Genomic DNA, 19,773 nt, shown 5'->3' on the forward strand with positions numbered 1-19,773 from the left:
ACACGGGAGGAATGTGTCTTTTACAACTGGATATTATATATTTTTCTACACACTGCTTCTCATTCATCAAGTTCTCAGAGAAATTCCTCCAAAGCCAACTCTGATACAGCTCTAGTTCTCCCATAATATTACATGGTACAAAGAGTCCATAAATTGGCCGTTTTTCAACTGATGGACTTTCATGTCTTCAGTATTTTGCCACTATAATGGTACAATAAACATCCTTATACATATGACTTTGCACATCACTTTTTATTTCTTTTTTTTTTTTTTTTTTGAGACGTGAGTTTTTGCTCTGCGGCCCCAGGCCTTGGAGTGCGTGGCCGGCTCTCAGCTCACTGCAAGCTCCGCCTCCCCGCGGGTTCATCATCGCCATTCTCCTGTCCTCAGCCTCGCACACCGAGTAGCTTGGACTACAGCCCCGCCTCGTCGCCCGGCTAGGTTTTTTTTGTATTTTTTAGTAGAAGACGTGGTTTCAGCGTATTTAGCCAGGATGGTCTCGATCGTCCTGACCGTCGTGATCCGCCCGTCCTGGCCTGCCCAAAGTGCTGGGATTGACAGGCTTGACCACCGCAGCCCGGATACTTTTATTTCTAAAAGACAGATAACTGAGGACAAAGGCTGCTTAGAAGAAAGGTGTAATAGTTTTTTATTTTAATATACATTGCCCATCTGCTTTTCAAATGAAGCCATGATAATTCACATTTCCATCAGTATTATGAGAAATATTACCACTCACCACTTCTATTACAGCCTTGCTATCAAAAGTGTTATTTTCTCTATTTTACCAATCTAATGGGTTTAAAGTAATGCCTCATTGTTTTAATCTGCATTTCCCTAGCAAAATGAACTATTTTCATGGGTTTGCTGGCTGTCTGCATTTGTTATCTGTGGATTCCATATTAATATTCTTTGTCCATTTTTCCTCTGTGGTTTTCTTAACAATTTGTAAGTTTTTTTTTTTATTATTATAGATAGTAACCCCTTGTCTGTTTCAAACATCCTTCATTGATCCATGACTTAATTACATAACTTCTGCCATAGAAAAGTTTTAAAATATATTAAAATATATATTCAGGCTAGGCGTGGTGGCTCATGCCTGATAATCCCAGCACTTTGGGAGGTTGATGTGGGCAGATCACTTGAGCCCAAGAGTTCAAGACCAGCCTAGGCAATAAGGTAAAACTCCATTTCCACAAAAATTTAGCTAGGTGTGGTAGCTGATATGGTTTAGCTCTGTGTCCCCACACAAATCCCACCTTGAACTGTAATAATCCCCACGTGTCATGGGAGGGACCCGGTGGGAGGTAACCGAATCACAGAGGCAGGTTTTTCCCATGCTGTTCTCATGGTAGTGAATAAAACTCATGTGATCTGATGGTTATAAATGGGAGCTGCCCTGCACACACTCTCTGGCCTGCCACACGTAAGTTGTGACTTTGCTCCTCATCCACCTTCAACCATGACTGTGAGTCCTCCCCAGCCACGTGAAACTGTCAAACCTCTTTCCTTTCTAAACTGCCCAGTCTCAGGTATGTCTTTATTAGCAGCGTGAGAACTAATTCAGTGGGTCTTGCCTGTAGTCTCAGCTACGTGGGAGGCTGAGGTGGGAGAAGCACCTGAGTCTGGGAGGTCAAGGCTGCAGTCAGCCCTGATCGTGCCACTGCACTCCAGCCTGACAGAGTGAGATCATCTCAAAAAATAAACAAAAATAAAATATATGCTCAAAGTGTGCCTCTTTTTATGGCTTGTGTGTATCAAATTTTGCTTAAGCATTCTCCCTCACTCCAAGATGATACAAAATAGCTTCTTACATTTTCTTGTAAAAGTTGAATTGCTTGTTTACATTTAAGTGTTTGAAGATTCCGGGATTTATTACTGGTTATAATATAAGATAAAGGTCTGTGCTGTACCCCAACCCCCTGTCCAGATAAAGATCTGGTTACGCCAGTACCATCCTCAACAGCACTGAGCTATCATCTTGTTATACATTCACTCTCTTAATGAGACACAGTCCTAGATTCTCTAGTCTGTTCCACTGAACTATTTATGTAATTCTGGATCAATACCACATTGCTTTGATCACGAAGACTTCTTATTCTTAGCATGTTGTCATCACTTGTAAGCCAAATCTGCCCTCACTGGTTTTCTTTTCCATATTTTTCTTGGCTCCTCTCAGGTAGTACGTACTTATTCTTCTATAAAGACTTCAGGATTATTTTATTCCATTAAAAAGAAAACCCACCACTGCCACTCTGGAAATTCTAACTGGAATCACAAGAATTGTACTCATTAATTTTGTAATAAGATATATTCAGGCGTTACGTGTTTTACTTTCTCTAGATTATATTTCACACTCTTGACTAAGAAGGTTACAGGTATTAGTTCAATGTCTTCCTGGGTTATCTGCTGCTATTGTGAGAGAAATACTTAACTTCCATTTTTAGGTGCTTGTCTTCAAAACACAGAAAAGATCATTTCTAGAGACCTAATTTTTACCCAGCTTCCTTGACAATTGTTTCTGTTGATTTTAGATTTTTTACTAGATGCTCTTGCGATTTCTAGACATATGAACATTTCATTGTCTTATTAAACTCACAAGAAGCTCTAAGATAGTATTAAATAACAATTGTAAAAGATAAGATTCTTCTCTCATTCCTAATTTTAATTGAATAGCTTTAGTGTTTTGTCTTTTAGGAAATACCTGCTGTGGTGTGCGTGTGTGTTTGTGTACGTACATATGGCCTTTATGTTTAAGTAATTTATAGTACATTAGCGTTTTGATGCACTCAAAAGTCTATTTGTTAATAAATTATTTTAAATTTCTACATTTACTTTCATAAATAATATTGACCTTTTTTTTTTAATTTATCAGATTTTTAAATTAAAATTTCGCTGGTTTTATAAAATGAACTGGGAACGTTTCCATGTTTTACTATGTCCTAAAAGAGTAAAAACACTCAAATTTTCTATTTTTTCAAGCCAGCATGACCAACATGGAGAAACCTCATCTCTACTAAAAATGCAAAATTAGCTGGGTGTGATGGCACTTGCCTGTAATCCCAGCTACTTGGGAGGCTGAGGCAGGAGAATCGCTTGAACCCGGGAGGCGGAGGTTGCGGTGAGCCAAGATCACGCCACTACACTCCAGCCCAGGCAACAAGAGCGAGACTCCATCTCAAACAAACAAACAAACAAACAATAACCAAAAAACCAAAAACAAAAAACCACAGCTGGAAATCCATGGATTCCTGGTGCGTTTCGCAATGTTAACTTTTATTCATCTTTCCTATCTCTTCTATAGTAATTGGTCTATTCAACTTTTCCATGCTTCTTGGATCAACTTTGGTAATTTGTATTTTCCTAAGCAGTCAGCCCCATATTTTCAAATGTGCTGCCACAGGGCTGTATGTAATGTTTTTCTATAAAGTCTACTGATACCTCCTGTGTCTCCTTTCTCATTCCTATCATCTATTTCTTTCTCTCTCTTTTTTTTTTTTTTGTTGAGACAAAGTTTTGCTTTTGTTGCCCAGACTGGAGTGCAATGGAGTGCTCTTGGCTCACCACAACCTCTGCCTCCCAGGTTCAGGCAATTTGCCTGCCTCAGCCTCCTGAGCAACTGAAATTACAGGCATTTGCCACCACGCCCGGCTAATTTTGTATTTTTTTTAGTAGAGACGGGTTTCTCCATGTTGGTCAGGCTGGTCTCAAACTCCTGACCTCAGGTGATCCTCCCGCCTCGGCCTCCCAAAGTGATGGAATTACAGGCGTGAGCCACCATGCCCAGCCTTTCATTCCTATTATCTAGTTCTAAGTAAGGATGATTTCTTTCTGTTCCTGAGTTAGGATAATGAGAGTTTACTTTATTGGTCATTTCAAATAACCAGCTATTGGATTTACTTAACTTTTAAATCTGATCATCTCCTAATTCCTTCATCCTAGTTTTTATATTTTTTTGTTGACTTAGTTGATCTTTTTTCTAATTTCTTAGGATGCAGACTCAGTTCTCTACTTTTTACCTTCATTAAATAATGATAGTTCTTTTTTCCAGGTGATATGCTCTACGATGCTTAGAATTTTTACAAAGATCAAGAAAGAAAAATACCTCAGATGAAAATGTTATGAGTCACAAGGCAAGTAAGCAATGGAACTAACAGACTAGTTGTTGGCATTCTAAGAGAGGAGGGGGAAGAATAAACTGTCCCTAGTGGGGGCGGAGGTGGGGTGTGTGGCAAGAGGAGGAGGAATTAGAGGAGGAGGAAGTGGAGGAGGAGGGGGGCAGGTAGGGGTGGAGGAGGAGTGGGGAAGACAGGAGGAGGATGAAGAGGAGGAGGAGGATGAAGAGGAGGAGGAGGTGGAGGAGGAGTAGGGAGGACAGGAGGAGGACGAGGAGGTGGAGAGAAGGTAGAGGTGGGGGGGGAGGAGGAGGAGGTGGAAGTGGAGGTGGAGGAGGTGGAGGTGGCGGAGGAAGAGGAGGAGGTGGAGGACGGGGAGGAGTGGGAGGAGGGGGAGGAGGAGGAGGACGTGGAAGAGGAGGAGGAGGGAGAGGAGGAAGGGGAGCAATTGCTTCCATTTCCTGAGTGCAGGCCGAGTTTGAACATTAAATAATCTCTTATCTATCATCTTTCTTATCCCACTGTTAGGTTTTCACTCTTCATTTCACATTTTGGGGAAAATGTTTGGGTTCATATTCGGGCTTAAAAAACTAACAAGCAAACAAAAAAATTCCCACCGGAATGAATCCTGCAGTCAGACTACATTTAGCCTAATTTAAAAACTGCTATTAAATATCTAGAATCAGTGTTCCAAAGCGAAGGTACCCCAGGATCCTGAATCAGCAAAGATTCACTCCTGTGTCACGACCGTGAGCTTACTCATGCAGAAGTGTGGCCTAATATATCCGAGGAGTATTTTCAGCACAGCTTGATATACAGCTCTGTTAATCAGAAGAGCCAGTCATTCGGAACCCACTCCTGCTCCAGGTTCAGAAATGTACCCTTTTAAGAAGTGACCTTGTCTATGCGATAGCTTCAGACAGCAATTCTCAAAATCCAGTGCTGAAGGGGCAAAGTGAATCTGCCTCTCCCAGGGTGAGAGGCTCTGACCTCATTAGAAAACTGTCTAAGGCCAGAAGCAAAGCTGCTACTATTTTCTAAATCCTCACTGCAGGGAATTTTAGATGACTTAAAAGGTCTCAACCTGGCCTGGGGAACTTGAAAATGACACTCGAATAAAATCACATTCATTTATGCTCTACTAATTCAGAATTCTTTTCATGATCTGGAAAGAGTTTGGACTCATGTTTCCATTTTTAGACCCTATGACAACAGGCTGAGAAGCAGGCTCAACCTACTTATGGAACAAATGTTAGAGGCTCTGACTCATGTAAACAATCAACGTGCTAATAATTTATCCGTTAGAGCAAATACTTCTATTTGGGTTGCTATCGTAAGTCCTTGTAAGAACCAGAACCAAAATGACAATGTTCATATGTCCTATATTTAATTTTTTTTTTTTTTTTTTTTTGAGACGGAGTCTTGCTCTGTGGCCCAGGCTGGAGTGCAGTGGCCGGATCTCAGCTCACTGCAAGCTCCACCTCCCGGGTTTACGCCATTCTCCTGCCTCAGCCTCCCTAGTAGCTGGGACTACAGGCACCCGCCACCTCGCCGGGCTAGTTTTTTGTATTTCTTAGTAGAGACGGGGTTTTACCGTGTTAGCCAGGATGGTCTTGATCTCCTGACCTTGTGATCCGCCCGTCTCGGCCTCCCAAAGTGCTGGGATTACAGGCTTGAGCCACCGCGCCCGGCCTTAATTTTTTCACTTTGTTCCTGAACACTTTCCCCCGAGTGAATCCCAGCGAATAAAATGTTACTATTATATTAAACCCCCATTATAACAGGAACTCTTTGGTAGTGGGAAGCATTTAATGTTCCCAAGGGTTTCTGAGACCAGTAAGGAAATAATAATAATAATAATACCACTCTGCTCTTGTTGTTGTTGTTGTTGAGACGGAGTCTCACTGTCACCCAGGCTGGAGGGCAGTGGTGTGACCTTGGCTCACTGCAAGCTCTGCCCCCTGGGTTCAAGCGATTCTCTGCCTCAGCCTCCTGAGTAGGTGGGACTACAGGTGCTCACCACCATGCCAGCTTTTTTTATATTTTTAGTAGAGGTGGGGTTTCACCATGTTGGCCAGGCTGGTCTCAGTATACCTCCCTTCTCTTTAAGTTATGTTAACTTTTGGGGGGAAAGGTCCAAAATTCCATCTTCCACGAACAAAAAACCCGAACTGGATCCTGCCTAAGCAACCTCAGATCCTGATCAAGAGCCAGATGTCAGATGACACAGGTGAGCGAGCGCAGAGGCACGGCCAAGGGTGTAACTGTACCCCAAACATCACTGGGGGATGGGCACAGCACTGCCGCTACTAAGTCACAGAAATGTTAAAAAGGTGGAACGGGGCCCAAGGACCCTCGGCTATCAAGTCTCTTAAAACCTACTGGCTGGTTCTGCACAGGACCGGCAGCCCAAGTACCTTCATATATTCCTGCTGCACTAGAGGTAACAACCCTGTAGGCCATCCACCCTCACTCACATCTATGCACATGACCCTGTCTGCCTTAACCCATTCTTCACGGAGGAAACTACAACTCCAGAATTGTAAGTAAGAGAGTTTCAAGGACCCTGCATTGGCTATAAACAAGCGCTGTTTCCAATTTCCCAGAAAAAAAAACAAAAAAATCTTTAAAATAAGGTATTTGGTTGATTTCCCTCTGCCTGACCCCCATACAGCACTCTGATTTTCATTTGTGAAAATCTAATGGAACAATCTCTGTTTTCCAAACTTCCATGATATACAGCTACTTGTCATGGTTAAAATATAATACAGCACTGGTTGGAACTTCCAGATATCCTTGTATCTTTTTCAAGCACTTCAAATTTCACTTCCTGGTGAAAATATTCTGTCTGATTCCATTCTTAGCAAACAACCGTATGTAAAGCTTAAAGAGAAAAGAGTGGATGTGAGAACTAATGTGTGTTTTCACAATGCGAAGGACGACAGGGGAGACACAACTCAAAGGGCTTTTTCTTGTGCACAGGATGGGTGGGAGAACTGAGTGCCTTTGGATCATCCCTTATTCCATCACACCATAGCAAGTGGTGTACCCCAACTGCCTGTGAAGGTACCCAGGTGGGAATGCAATTGATTCCTACCTGTATGTTCGTACTGTAATATTTGCCCAGTGAGGTCAAGGAACAGGAGACCATCATGCCTCCCACAAACACCCACACATTTAATGCCTCCAACCTCAGCCAACATTTCTGTTACTTCTCACTGCTGCAGGTTTCTCTTCTCTTACTTGTGCTCTTTCCATTTTTTGCACATTATTTCTCCCACATATCTTAAGTTCTTGATATACAGTCCTGTTAATCAGAAGAGCCAGTTCTGTTGCCAGATCTCTATGGATATGTTACCATGTTTGGCAAAGATGAATTCTCCTGTACCTTAAGTAGCAGGCTGTCCTCCAAGAGCTTATACCTGAGGAGGGCAGGTTCAGACCCCGTGCAAACACAGATCCATAAACTGGTCACATTTGACTGGAAAACTTGGCATAATCTTCAAACTGATGTTGCTGGGCTGGACCAAGCTACTCTCCTGCTGAAACTTTGGGGGTTTTTGTTGCTGTTGTTCTGAGACGGAGTCTCACTATGTCACCCAGGCTGGAGTGCAGTGCTGCGATCTCAGCTCACTGCAACCTCTGTCTCCCGGGTTCAATAGATTCTCCTTCCTCAACCTCCCAAGTAGCTGGAATTATAGGCATACACCACCATGCATGGCTAATTTTTGTATTCTTAGTAGAGACAGGGTTTCACTATGTTGGTCAGGCTAGTCCTGAACTCCTAACTTCAGGTGATCTGCCTGCCTTGGCCTCCCAAAGTGCTGAGATTACAGGCCACCGCTCCCCATGCTGAAAGTTTCAGTGCATCCTGTACCCAGTGCAAAGGGGAGCATCTTTCATTCCTCTGCAAATAGCTTTATTGCAATTAAGGGGAATGAAAGGAATTAAGGAAGCCATTGTATAGAGTTGGTATCTGTACAGAGTTGGTCTCATCAGCTAAGCAAAGTTCAGACATACGCAGAAGGAGGCACTAGGACACTAGGATTCTGAGGCCGGAAGAATAGCACAGAGGAAAACAAACATCAGAACATAAACAGACAACCCAGGCAGTCTAGTGTGGCTAGAACCAAAGTGGTGTGAAAGGAAATGAGACGGGACCTGGGTCAGATCAAAACTATATTCTACCAGAATGCCAGGGAAAGGGTTTGGGACCGTTTTTTAACAGTAATTCTATTTCTTAATTACTGGTGGTTTCTACCATTTCTCTGTGAAATCTTCAACTAATGACTAATGAATAGCCCTGAAATTTCAAGATCCGCCTTCCTACATGTTTTCTATTCTTACTAACTTAATCATCTCATTTCCCTCTCCCAACTGACACACTCCACAGTCCCTACCAGCTGCCTGCCTCCCTCCTTCTCTCTCTGCCAACCACACACACACACCCCTCTAGTCAAAATAGCCCAAGCTACTTATGATTATAAAACAAACTTTCAAATATTTTTACCAAAAACATTTCTTCTATATATAACCTCCATCATTTAAAAAAGGGTAAATATTTTTGCCAGGTGGCTATATTTACCTTTCTTTAATCTCTGTTATTCTTTTGGCCATTTGTGAACACAACAGATTACTTGGCGTGTTAGTTCATGGCTTTACTGCTTATTCTCCTACCAACCCACAACTGTGCCTGTACTAGCTGTACTAGCTGGTGACCACAAAACTATATGAGTTCATTAGGAGTTAATTAAAAGGACTAATAACCTCAAAAGCAGGAAACACAAATAGGACATAATAAAGATGATACCTTTAATTGATTCTACATTTATTACTCTACTTGATTGATGTTAGAATATCTTATGGTTATTGATAAAATGTATTTGATGAGTTGAACTCTCAACCCAAACATCCCATATGGACTTGCTCACAAACTACTGGATGTCTGGATCTGATCCACATTCTGCTTTATCACTGGTAAGATGCCGAGTTCCTCCCCTGCCATTTTTTGGATCTATTTTTTCCCTTTCTTCATGGGGAGTTTCATTTTGTCTCGCAAACCATTTGACCTCTAGTGCTTTTTATAGCACCTTCGTGCTTCTTTTTAAACATTCACATAGGTGACCCTCAGAAAGATCTGTAATACATATAAAACCTTTTATGTAATGAGTGTCTAATGTGACGAACACGATGGAATATCTAAATCTATTTTTAAAAGACTAAAGCTTAGAAACATAAGCAATTCCCATGTGTCATGACCTGTCACCAGTTAACATAATGTGAAGGAAAGTGACGAGAGTGATTTTCATTTACTTAGATGCCTGCTCATTCATTTGATTGGAATAATCCCAAGAAAACCTTGCCCAGTGGAAATTTCAAGGCTTCTATTAGACTGTAAGCATCTTGAAGTCAAGGGATTTACTTTACTCCTTTATGTCCTCCACATAACCACCTAATCACATACATACCAAAAGCAAAATAACTGCTTATTGTGAATAAGTAAATCACCATTAATTATTTTGTAAATGTATTTGTGCCTACAAAGTACAGACAGATCTATGAATAAAGTCAGCTAGGCATTTTTTTTTTTTTTTTTTTTTGGAGAAGGAGTCTCACTCTGTTGCCCAGGCTGTAGTGCAGTAACACAATCTCAGCTCACTGCAACCTCCGCTTTCCAGGTTCAAGCAATTCTCCTGCCTCAGCCTCCTGAGTAACTGGGATTACAGGAACACACCACCACGCCTGAGTAATTTTTGTATTTTTAGTAGAGACGGGGTTTCACCATGCTAGCCAGGCAGGTCTCAAACTCCTGACCTCAAACGATCCGCCCGCCTTGGCCTCACAAAGTGCTGGGATTACAGGCGTGAGCCACCACGCCCGGCCAGCTAGGTTTTTGGAGTCAAAATGGTTGAACTTTTATTATAAGTCATTCTATGAAGCTGGTTATTTTCTATGGCTAAAAGCAGTGGCTTTTTCACAGAAGTTGGATTGAACTGGCTTCTCTAAAACCAGGGTGATAAGATTAGTACAAATCTTCAGACTGAAAACGTTTCTCTAATTATGCCCTTATAAATTGCAGTACACAGTTGTTATTTTTCAAATGCTGCAAGTTTTCAGGGTCTGATTCACTAGTCTTCTCAGACAGTCTGGCAAGACTTAATTTATCTGAGAGATCAACTACCAAATGGAGAATTTCATTTAATTATAAAAAAAATAAAAAAAAAAAAAAAATTGCAAAACGTTTTACCAGTCATGGTTATTTTAACATTTACTAATTTGGGTATAGCTAACATAGTTTAGGGGAAAAAAAAAAGATCATCTGTTTCTTTGTATAAAAGCTGTCCTTAAAAGAAAACCCCTATACATTTACCAACATTCCATACTGTTATGCTAAAATCTTTCCTACACTGAATCTAGATATACTTAGATTATTAACATCACTTCCCAAAAATTTACCTTCTAAAACTGAAATGTAAGAGATTAGAAATACTAAATCTAACAATAAAGAATTTTATTTTTATGATGACAGTGGTTTCACTACTTGTAGTTACTTTCACTGCCAAGTCAGTTTGTGGATAATTTAAGAAGTAATTTGCAATTAAGTTTTTATTTAAGTATATCTACGTATGCATTGAGGGCCAGGCGCGGCGGCTTACACCTATCATCCCAGCACTTTGGAAGGCTGAGGTGGGAGGATGGCTTGAAGCCAGGAGTTCTAGACCAGCCTGGGCAACACAGTAAGCCTCCGTCTCTACAAAAAATAAAAAAAAAAATTAGCCAGTGTGGTGGTGTGCGCCTGTAGTCCCAGCTACTCGGGAGGTTAAGGTGGGAGGATCACTTGAGCCCAGGAGCCCAAGGCTGCAGTGAGCTACAACTGCATCTCAGTCCTTCAGCCTGGGTGACGAAGTAAAACCTTTTCTCTTAAAAAAAAAAAAAGGATGCACTGAGGCCCAATATTATCAGTTATTAACATAGGTAGATGTGCACACACGGACACACCTCACAGCAGCAGTAAAGCAAAGAACCTGAACTAGTAACTCTTACATGGTGGCATATATACTAGCAAGCATAATAGGCCCTTAACATCAATGATGAGAAAATGAATAAAGCAAGGGCACTTGTCAGACAAAAGGAGCATGACGTATCAGAGACAAATGGAGAAGGATGAAGGCTGTGTTGAATGGATACAGCAGGAATGGAAGGCAACACTATCCAAGAAAGACCCTACCACCCAAAGGATCAAGTCTGAACCCCTTCCGGGGGAGGCTGGTGTGGAACAGGACAGGCAGGCTGGAGGAGTGCACCAAGAGGAAGTGCAAATCCATGTGTTGAAAAGGAACCTGCGCCATCCCTGTTTGCAAACCGCTGTTGCATGCTCCTCTGGAGAAAGCCACCAGTCCAGCGCTTCTCCAACCTGACTGTGCGGGAGTCACCCAGGGAATCCAGTCATTGGTAGACTCTGTCTCAGCCCCTCTGAGGCAGGGCCTTATGTCCTGCAGTTCTGATGAGCTGCAGGGACGCTGCTGCCCATGGACCACACTTTGGGAAGCACTGTCCTGGAGGACAGCCTGGCCAATAATAGGCAGAGGGAAAGAGAGTTTAACAGAAAGAATATCACCTGCCAGACAGGGAACAGTCTTGGCCCTTTGTTTCCTGGTCTCAGGTCCTTCAGCTGTAAAACAAGAGAGATCTCTTAGGTTCCTTTGTAGCTTTAAAAACCTGAGGCAGAAAGAAAGGCTTGTGGCCTGAAGAGTTGCACCTCTTAAATCAGGGATTAAAGATGAGGACAGAGCTTGAGAGAATAAAAGGTTACTGAAGAGCTGCACGTCTTCAAGGCAAGAGAGGAAGAATTTACTTATTTTACTGGAAGGCCTCGACAAAAATACCAAATGACTTATGCCCAGGGCTGTTTTTGCAAAACAATGGTCAAGTCTGGGAATAACTCAAGTGTCCATCAATAGGGGACTGACTGAATGAAATTCCGTCGGTCCATAGCAGGGAGTTAAAAAAAGACAAGGGAATTCTCTGTATACTGACATTGAGTGAGTTCCAGTATACAGCGCTAAGTGAAAAAAAACAGGGCTCAGGACAGTATATACCACGTGCTGCTTTATGAGCAAGCGAGAATACAAATATATCCATACTCTTTCCAAAAAGGGCAATGGAGGAGGGATAACCTCAGAACAAATAAAGGCAGTTACCTATAAGGGGACAGGGATGGAAGGTGGCTTTAATATAAGAATGTAGTAAGAACATAAACATATACTATGTATCAAGTTAGTGGTGAACTCATATAGGGAAACATTACTTCACCTGACTTTGAAATCTGTTTTTATCATCATCCCTGATAGTATATGCTAAATAAAAAAGGACTGCCAAGAAATATTTAACCGCCTTTAGTAGCAATAAAGATAGCAAACTGTTAACAATGGTTGAAGCTGAGTGATGGGGTTTCATTATGCTGCTGGTTCTCATGTTATCTTCTCTATTTTAGTATATGTTTGAAGAATAATTTAAAAATAGCTTTCCAAATAATCTTCTGTTTTTATTTTGTTTTGTTTTGTTTTGTTTTGAGACAGGGTCACACTCTGTCACCCAAGCTAGAGTGCAGTGGCGTGATCTCAGCTCACTGCAACCTCTGCTTCCTAGGTTTAAGCGATTCTCCTGCCTCAGCTTCCCAAGTAGCTGGCATTACAGGCAGGCACCACCATGCCCGGTTAATTTTTGTATTTTTAGTAGAGATGGGGTTTCACCATGTTGGCCACGGTGGCCTCGAACTCCTGACCTCAAGTGATTCGCCCGCCTCAGCCTCCGAAAGTGCTGGGATTACAGACGTGAGTCAATGCACCAGCCTAATCTTCTTTATCTAACATTAATAATATACACACACTGAACAAGAATACAAGGTCTGCAACGAAGACAACCTTAGTCCACCAAAAGTGAATATCAATATATGTAAGATCTAAGATACAAGCAGGTAAGAAGGTGGGGAAGTGGGGCCACATCTGACTCCTACTGCAAAGTAATAGATTCAGCATCTGTACAGCCCTCACTGTATTCAAATACATTTTATATTACTTCATTCTGTTTTCATAACAAAATTGCAGGATAACTACTCTGCCCACCTGTAGCGAAGGGAAGTGACTCGATTCCAGCTCAAGTTCTTTAATCTGCAAGTCCAGTGCTTTTCACACTGGCCCTTCCGGTAGCCCCACTAACAGGAGTGTGGGGCAGGGTTCACGAACCTAAAGCCAACAATCTCCAGTAGCACTTTAAAAATTCATGCTGATTTTTAACTTCATTCCATAACGTATCCACATTATCTTAATATGAAAACAGTGTATTTCATGACTTATCATCAATTAAAATAGGGCCTGCATATGTATTGTGTGGCTTTATGGACCCAGAAGCCACAATGACTTATTCCGATCATCAGAGGCATTAAATGGCACCAGCCTCCCTGAGGCAGTGATAGCTGTCACCCAGCAAAAAATGGGACAAGTCCCATTGTCCAACTAGGACATCGCCGGTAGCATTTCCAGTTGACAGTATTTCAACTGGCACCTACATATACATTTTCTGCTAATGTAACTTTTTAAACCTGAAAATTCTGTCTAGTCTTTTAAATATACCACCCAGAAATGAGTTAGTGAGTGCAATAGAGAATAAATTAAAATCATATAATGTGGTTTGAAATGGTTCAGAATTATCTGGGCACATTTTTGAAAGAGCCATTTCATGGCTACCCTGAGCAGAGCTGAGATAACAAAGAACATACCTTTGCAGCAGCCTATTTCAAAGAAAAAGAAAACAATAAGATTGGCTACTATATCTGTTAACAAAATGGCAACAATTTTGTGCTTTTTAAATAAACTTTGTTTCAGACTTAGAGAATTATTACAAAGATAAGATAGAGTCCCCATGTCCCCGAAGCCAGTTTCCCCTATTTTAAGATCTACACTGTTCAGGACATGTCTCACAATTAAGGCATCAAAGTTGATTTATTAACAAAATTCCATACTTTATTTCCATTTCCTCAGTTCTTCCCTAATGTTCTTTTTCTTGTTGCAAGATGCAATTTTCTTTCCATTTAAATTCAACCATAGGAAGGCTATTAAGCTAATAACAAATTCAGGCCTAAAAGGCTAAAATGTTTCTCAAGGCATCCTTAGCTAAACAAAAATGCAGATGTTGGATGAAATACCAGTCAGCTCTTCAACAAACCAACCTTTATCTATATGGCCTCAGAATCACCACTTTAGAGGACTTAAACTTAAACATGGTCTCGAACTTCTGGGCTCAAGCAATCCTCATGCCCCAGCCTCCTAAAGTGCTGGGATTATAAGCGTGAGCCACCATGCCTGGTCTTCCACGGCATTCGTATTTGGTCAGCCAGTACCAATGCTTTAGGCTATGTGGCAGGTGCCATCCTGTGCGGTGTAGAAAGTAGACCAGCACCCAGGTCTCTACCCACTAGATGCTTGCCAGCTTCACACCCCACTCCCTCGAATATGACAACTAAAACTGTCCCCAGATAGAGTCAAATGTCCCTTGTGGGAGAGAAGGCAAAACTGCCACTGGTTGAGAACCACTGGCTTTAAGCAATTCATAATATGGATAAATATAACAAAATTTCTACAGCAACGTAAGATGATGTCAACGTGGATTAAACACCTATTTTTAAAAACCTTTTATTAGACTATATAAACGAGTATGTGTTTTAGAAAATACAATCAATATGAAAACTAAAAAAGGCCGGACGTGGTGGCTCACGCCTGTAATCCCAGCACTTTGGGAGACCGAGGTGGGCAGATCACCTGAGGTCAGGAGTTCGAGACCAGCCTGGCCAACATGGCAAAACCCCGTCTCTACTAAAAATACAAACATTAGCTGGCGCCTGTAATCCCAGCTACTTGGGAGGCTGAGGCAGGAGAATCGCTTGAACCTGGGAGGCAGAGGTTGCCATGAGCGGAGATTGCGCCACTGCACTCCAGACCTGGGTGACAGAGCGAAACTCCGTCTCAAATAAACTAACAAAAAACAAAGAAGCCAAATCATAGTCATTCCTGTCAACTGTTATGAATTAGTGCTTTGTAAAATAATAAATGTATTGTATAGGGTTAAGAACTCCATAGAAACAAGGAATTCAAATCAGAAATCATTCTTAACCCTTTCCATCCTAGGATTCTAAGGTAAACATCAGATTCTATAACTAGCAGCCAAAACAATAAGCATGAGGCAGAACTTGGTCTGGGAAAGAGGCCAAGATGGATAACCCATGACCACTGTGTGTCCCCAGCTCCCCCACACTCCACCTTAGAGGACCATGCAAACACTGCCCAGGGATCCTTTTGCCACCAGCAATTTAAGCAGACCCCATTCCTTAAAAGAAAATTAGGGCCAGGGAGTAGAAAAGATCCAGATGGGAAGGACATGCCTGATAAACGCTTTAGGCTGATGTCCCCAGCTTCTCATATGTCACTCTGCTTAATTTGGGATTGGAGGTGGCAAGAAATAAGCCAATAATCCACAGTTCTCAAGGGAAATCTGATAGGCTGCAGGATGGTGCCAGCCAATTTTTTAAAAGTGACTTTAAAAGTTGTCTCTTAAAATAAATTTTAAAAAAGGGCCACCTCTCATTTTTGCAGCTCCGAAAACTTTTTTTTCATCTCTGCAAAGGTCTCAACATGAACAGGTAGAAATACCACCATCACATACCCAGGTCAGAAGAAAGGGCTAACTTTACCTAGCCTACAGCTACTAGGCCATCCAGACAGCTCTTTCCTTTATGGACGGGTGCCAAGGGGTGTCCGAGCAGAAAGGTGAAGAAGGCAGGTCGGTGCTGAAGAGACCCAGGCCATTATCACTTGCAGGTGAGAGCCTTTGATCAGCTGCTGCCACCCCCACCCCCACGCACTGGAGAGAGTGTGGGGCAGCGCCTTCCCTCATGCAGGCTTAGGGGAAAGGCTCACCAGAAGGTCCTCGGGTTTTAGGAACCCTCAAGCCCTCCACCCAACAGGCTGCTCTGTGGTTGCTCTCTTCTGCTGAACAGCTTTGGTTCCACCCTATCGGTCTCAGCCCAAATTCCGTCCAAGGCAAAGAGAGCATATAAAGAGAAAACTGGCCATGCCCAGTTCCTACAGGTGGGCAGGTGGCTGGCAGGCAAGGGATCACATGGAAGGACCATGGAGCTCGGCCTGTACATACTAACCCAGCTCAATGTTAATCAAGGCAAAGGATCATTTACATTTAAGATCATTAACCAGGTGCTTGGGTCCCTTGGCAAGAGCTGAGCGTTTACAAGCTGAAAAATGCATCTGGATCAAGGGGCAGCCTCTTGTTGCCAAACACAGGTTTGGGTAATTTCAGGAGAAGGGCACGTCAATGGCAAGAAGGAGCAGAAGCAAACGGGGGTGTCTCAGGAAGGGGCCCCGTTTCCTTCTTGCAAAGCTGCTCCCACCCACAGCCACACTCCATTCCATCAGGTTTATGTACTGTTCTTCCTTGTCCCTTATGGGGTAGAACCATCACCTTGCGTGCAAAGCAGCTTACAGGTAAGGAATTATAAACAGGTTAAAGTTTATGGCATTTGTCTTGCCAATTTTCCATCTCTCAATAGAAACATCTCCTTTTAAGGTGATGGCCCAGGCTCTACCATGGCAAGTCCCACCCAAAAAGGAAGGCACTTCCCTGTTCACTAAACCACTTTGCTGTTCCTCCCACATCCAAGGACCCAATGCCACACAATTCTCAAGCACAGCAAGAAGTTGCCATCAAGCAAACAGGGCCAGAAGTTCCATTTCACACATGACCAACGGCCACGGTTTTGAAGATTTCTGGCAAATGTTCTTTCTGACATGTTCAAGTTGCTGCACATGCTCGGTGCCCTCCTCCTCACCATCTCCTCTTCCCCCTCATAAAAATCACCAGGAGCTCCTGTCTCAGCCTTTGTCTATGGCAGCCTGAGACTTTCTCACTGTTTATATAGAATCATCCAAAAAGAGCAGGCACTGCCCTGGTTTTCTATTCCAGCATTAACCTAATTCAATTTTCCTCAAGTTATATGTTTACCAGAGAGTATTACCTGTGGCCGATGTAAAAAAGAAAAAAAAAGAGAGAGAGAGAACAGAAAAGGAGAGCCCCAATATCCCTGGCTGGTAAGATTAGGTCAAAGAAAAAGACAGATTAATTTCTACGTCATTTTTAATGGCACATAACACCGGTAGTCTTTAACTTAGAGTAAAGGAAAACTAAGTGCCAGTTTTATTTTCTCTTAAAGGGAATAAAAGTTTGTATGTTTGAGGGCTGAAGAATGTAGGAAAAGACAATGAGTAAAGATTAAGCACCTCATTTACAATTTTTTAAAGTTCCTAACTGCACGTTTATCCATATAAGAGCAAAATCATTTAATCTGTGTGAATACATGTAAAAACTCAAGTTAGGGGCCATGTGACTCATCCCCAGGTATTTCCTGTAAAGGTTATAAAACAAATGAGAAGGTGTGTGTATCCCAGGAGGTGAATCTAAAACAATAGAGAAGTACGTTGTCCCATCATGAGCTGGCTGATTGCATTAGCTATGCTCTAAATTGAACTTAATTCACAGTGAAGCCTAAAAAGAATCAAATTTTAAATAAAAGATCTGTCCTCTCTTCACCTGAGGTTTTGAACTCAGAAATTTGAAAATTTCTGAACTCTACATGACAGATTCCTTTACAGTGTCTATTTTTGACATTTCAGGAACACAGTGATGACAAATGCAGTAATTTATTCATAAAAGGGGGGGAGAAGCACCAGAGCAATATCTGTGTAATTTTTCACTGCACCACCCTGAAGAAAAGAGGTTGCAAACAAGATGACACAGGTTAAATACATAAATAATTAAAATGTTTTCACTGTGCCGCCTTTTGATTTTGAAGCATGCAAAAAATGTCTAATGGACATTTTAAAAAGAAAGCAAGCAAGTTCAAATAATTCCCCAAATCCTGCACATTTGGGTTAAAGCTAATGGATTCACGATAAGAGAACCTTCTCCTGAGGCTGTGGGCACGAATCGAGTAATAAGGGGAATGGAACCTTCGGTGGCACTTACCAGATTCCAGGCAGGAAGAGCTCGTATGAAGTAGGGAGAGGAGAGAGAGGCAGGTCTAGATGCAGATGGTCTGTTTCCCCTAACAACAGCAACGGCGGCAGTGAGGAGAAATCCTGGTCTCTGCCAGCTCCCGGCCAGGTAACCAACAGCCTGGAGTGGGAGGCACCGCGTGGGGAGGGCTCTGCAGCCGCTCCTGTCCAGGTAGGGCCCCGCGCAGCCACCCACCCAGGCACCCTCGCGCTGCTGAAGCCTGTCTGGGTTGGAAGCTGCTGCCGCTGATGCCTGCCTCTCTGGAATCAGGAGCAAATTCAAATGTGGGGAACAAGGAAGTGCCTCATCAGAGGCAGCAGAGCCAATGACTATAGGAGGAACTTCGTGTATTCAAGAGACACAAAAAAGCAATTCAAACCACAGCCCCACAATGCTGCTCTTGCAGCAAAACAACATCAGGGAAGTTATAACAGCCAGCTTGCCATGAGACATGTGTATACCTGGCTTGGCTCAGGTGACCCTGGAGCCGCAGGGATCCATCTGAGGTGTGTGGAATGCCCCTTTTGGAGTATCAGTGGCATCTTTTCCTAAATGTCCATAGCAATGTTAAAAAGAAATATATTCAAGGCGATAAGGAAACTCCTTTAGATCCTTCTGCTTAAATAACTGTCCCACTGTCCTCACATACAAGGCATGAGCCTGTATTTTCATCAGCCAAAACTAGCTTTGGAACCCATCTCCACTAGCTTCGTGACATCCAGCAAGCTTCTCGACCTATGCCACCTTCATGGTTCTTGTTTCTAGAAACGGCCTTGAAATCTCCTTCACGTGCTTCTTGGGACCACAGGTCCTGCAATCAATGTGCTCTGGCCCTTTTTACATTTCCTTGCCTTTCACAGTTGCCTGTGGCTCTAAAAGTATTATCCTAAATCAACCAGTCACCCCTTTCACCTTCTCTCACTTTAAAAATGGATCCAGTGCATACCCAAAAGCAAAATATTTTCCTCTTTACTCTCATTTTTTTTTAAACTAATGTCTCCAACAGGTTAGGGAGGCCAATTTCTTCTGTTTAAAGTTCCATGTAAATTCTCACTTCAAGGCCCCTTTTAAGAGCCAAGAGTGTTGAGGAAAAGAAAGGCTTTATTGAGCCAAAAGGTCTTTTTCTTGAATGCTTCCTTTTAAAAGGCAATTATTTCTTACAATGGAAATTCACAGCATACTTATATTACCATTCTTCGATACGATAAGAACGACCAGGGCATGGGTGACCGGCACAAACTTATCAAGTGACTGTCCATGGGAGGGGGAGATGCAGAGTCCCACCTGGGCCGAGAAGTCGCATCACCATCTGCTGGTGGCTCCTGCATTTTACAGTCAGGAGCCCTACACCACCTTCCATCTCCACTGTAGCAGGCAGCCCATTAGAATTCCTGTTTTATTACATTAACTTTCTGACGGCTTAGTCTGGCTGCTCAAGGACCACTCTCATTCTTCCCCACCGGATCTTCTTTCCAACCTTCACTTTTTCCCATAGACTCTTAATCAGGCCACTAACGACAGCGCGGAGCATAAAAGT

The 19,773-nt window shown here is 42.5% G+C and overlaps 1 protein-coding gene across 8 annotated transcripts in view; it reads right to left on the reverse strand.

Annotated features, from left to right (window-relative positions):
- NEDD4L (NEDD4 like E3 ubiquitin protein ligase) overlaps positions 1–19,773 on the reverse strand; it is a 377,737-nt gene that overhangs the window by 195,774 nt on the left and 162,190 nt on the right. For 2 of the 8 annotated variants that reach the window (XM_017890465.1, XM_017890469.1), the window contains exon 1: positions 18,207–18,537. The exons of 4 other annotated variants lie outside the window; for them this stretch is intronic. The gene's annotated coding sequence lies outside the window, so the exon portion shown is untranslated. Of the gene's footprint in view, positions 1–15,861; positions 16,063–16,087; positions 16,184–18,206; positions 18,538–19,773 lie in introns of those variants that run through there. 2 more of the 8 variants (XM_017890467.1, XM_017890468.1) reach the window with 2 other exon arrangements.

Source organism: Rhinopithecus bieti, unplaced genomic scaffold (genome assembly GCF_001698545.2).
Source record: "Rhinopithecus bieti isolate Rb0 unplaced genomic scaffold, ASM169854v2 scaffold_17861, whole genome shotgun sequence".
In the NCBI taxonomy this organism is placed as follows: domain Eukaryota; kingdom Metazoa; phylum Chordata; class Mammalia; order Primates; family Cercopithecidae; genus Rhinopithecus; species Rhinopithecus bieti.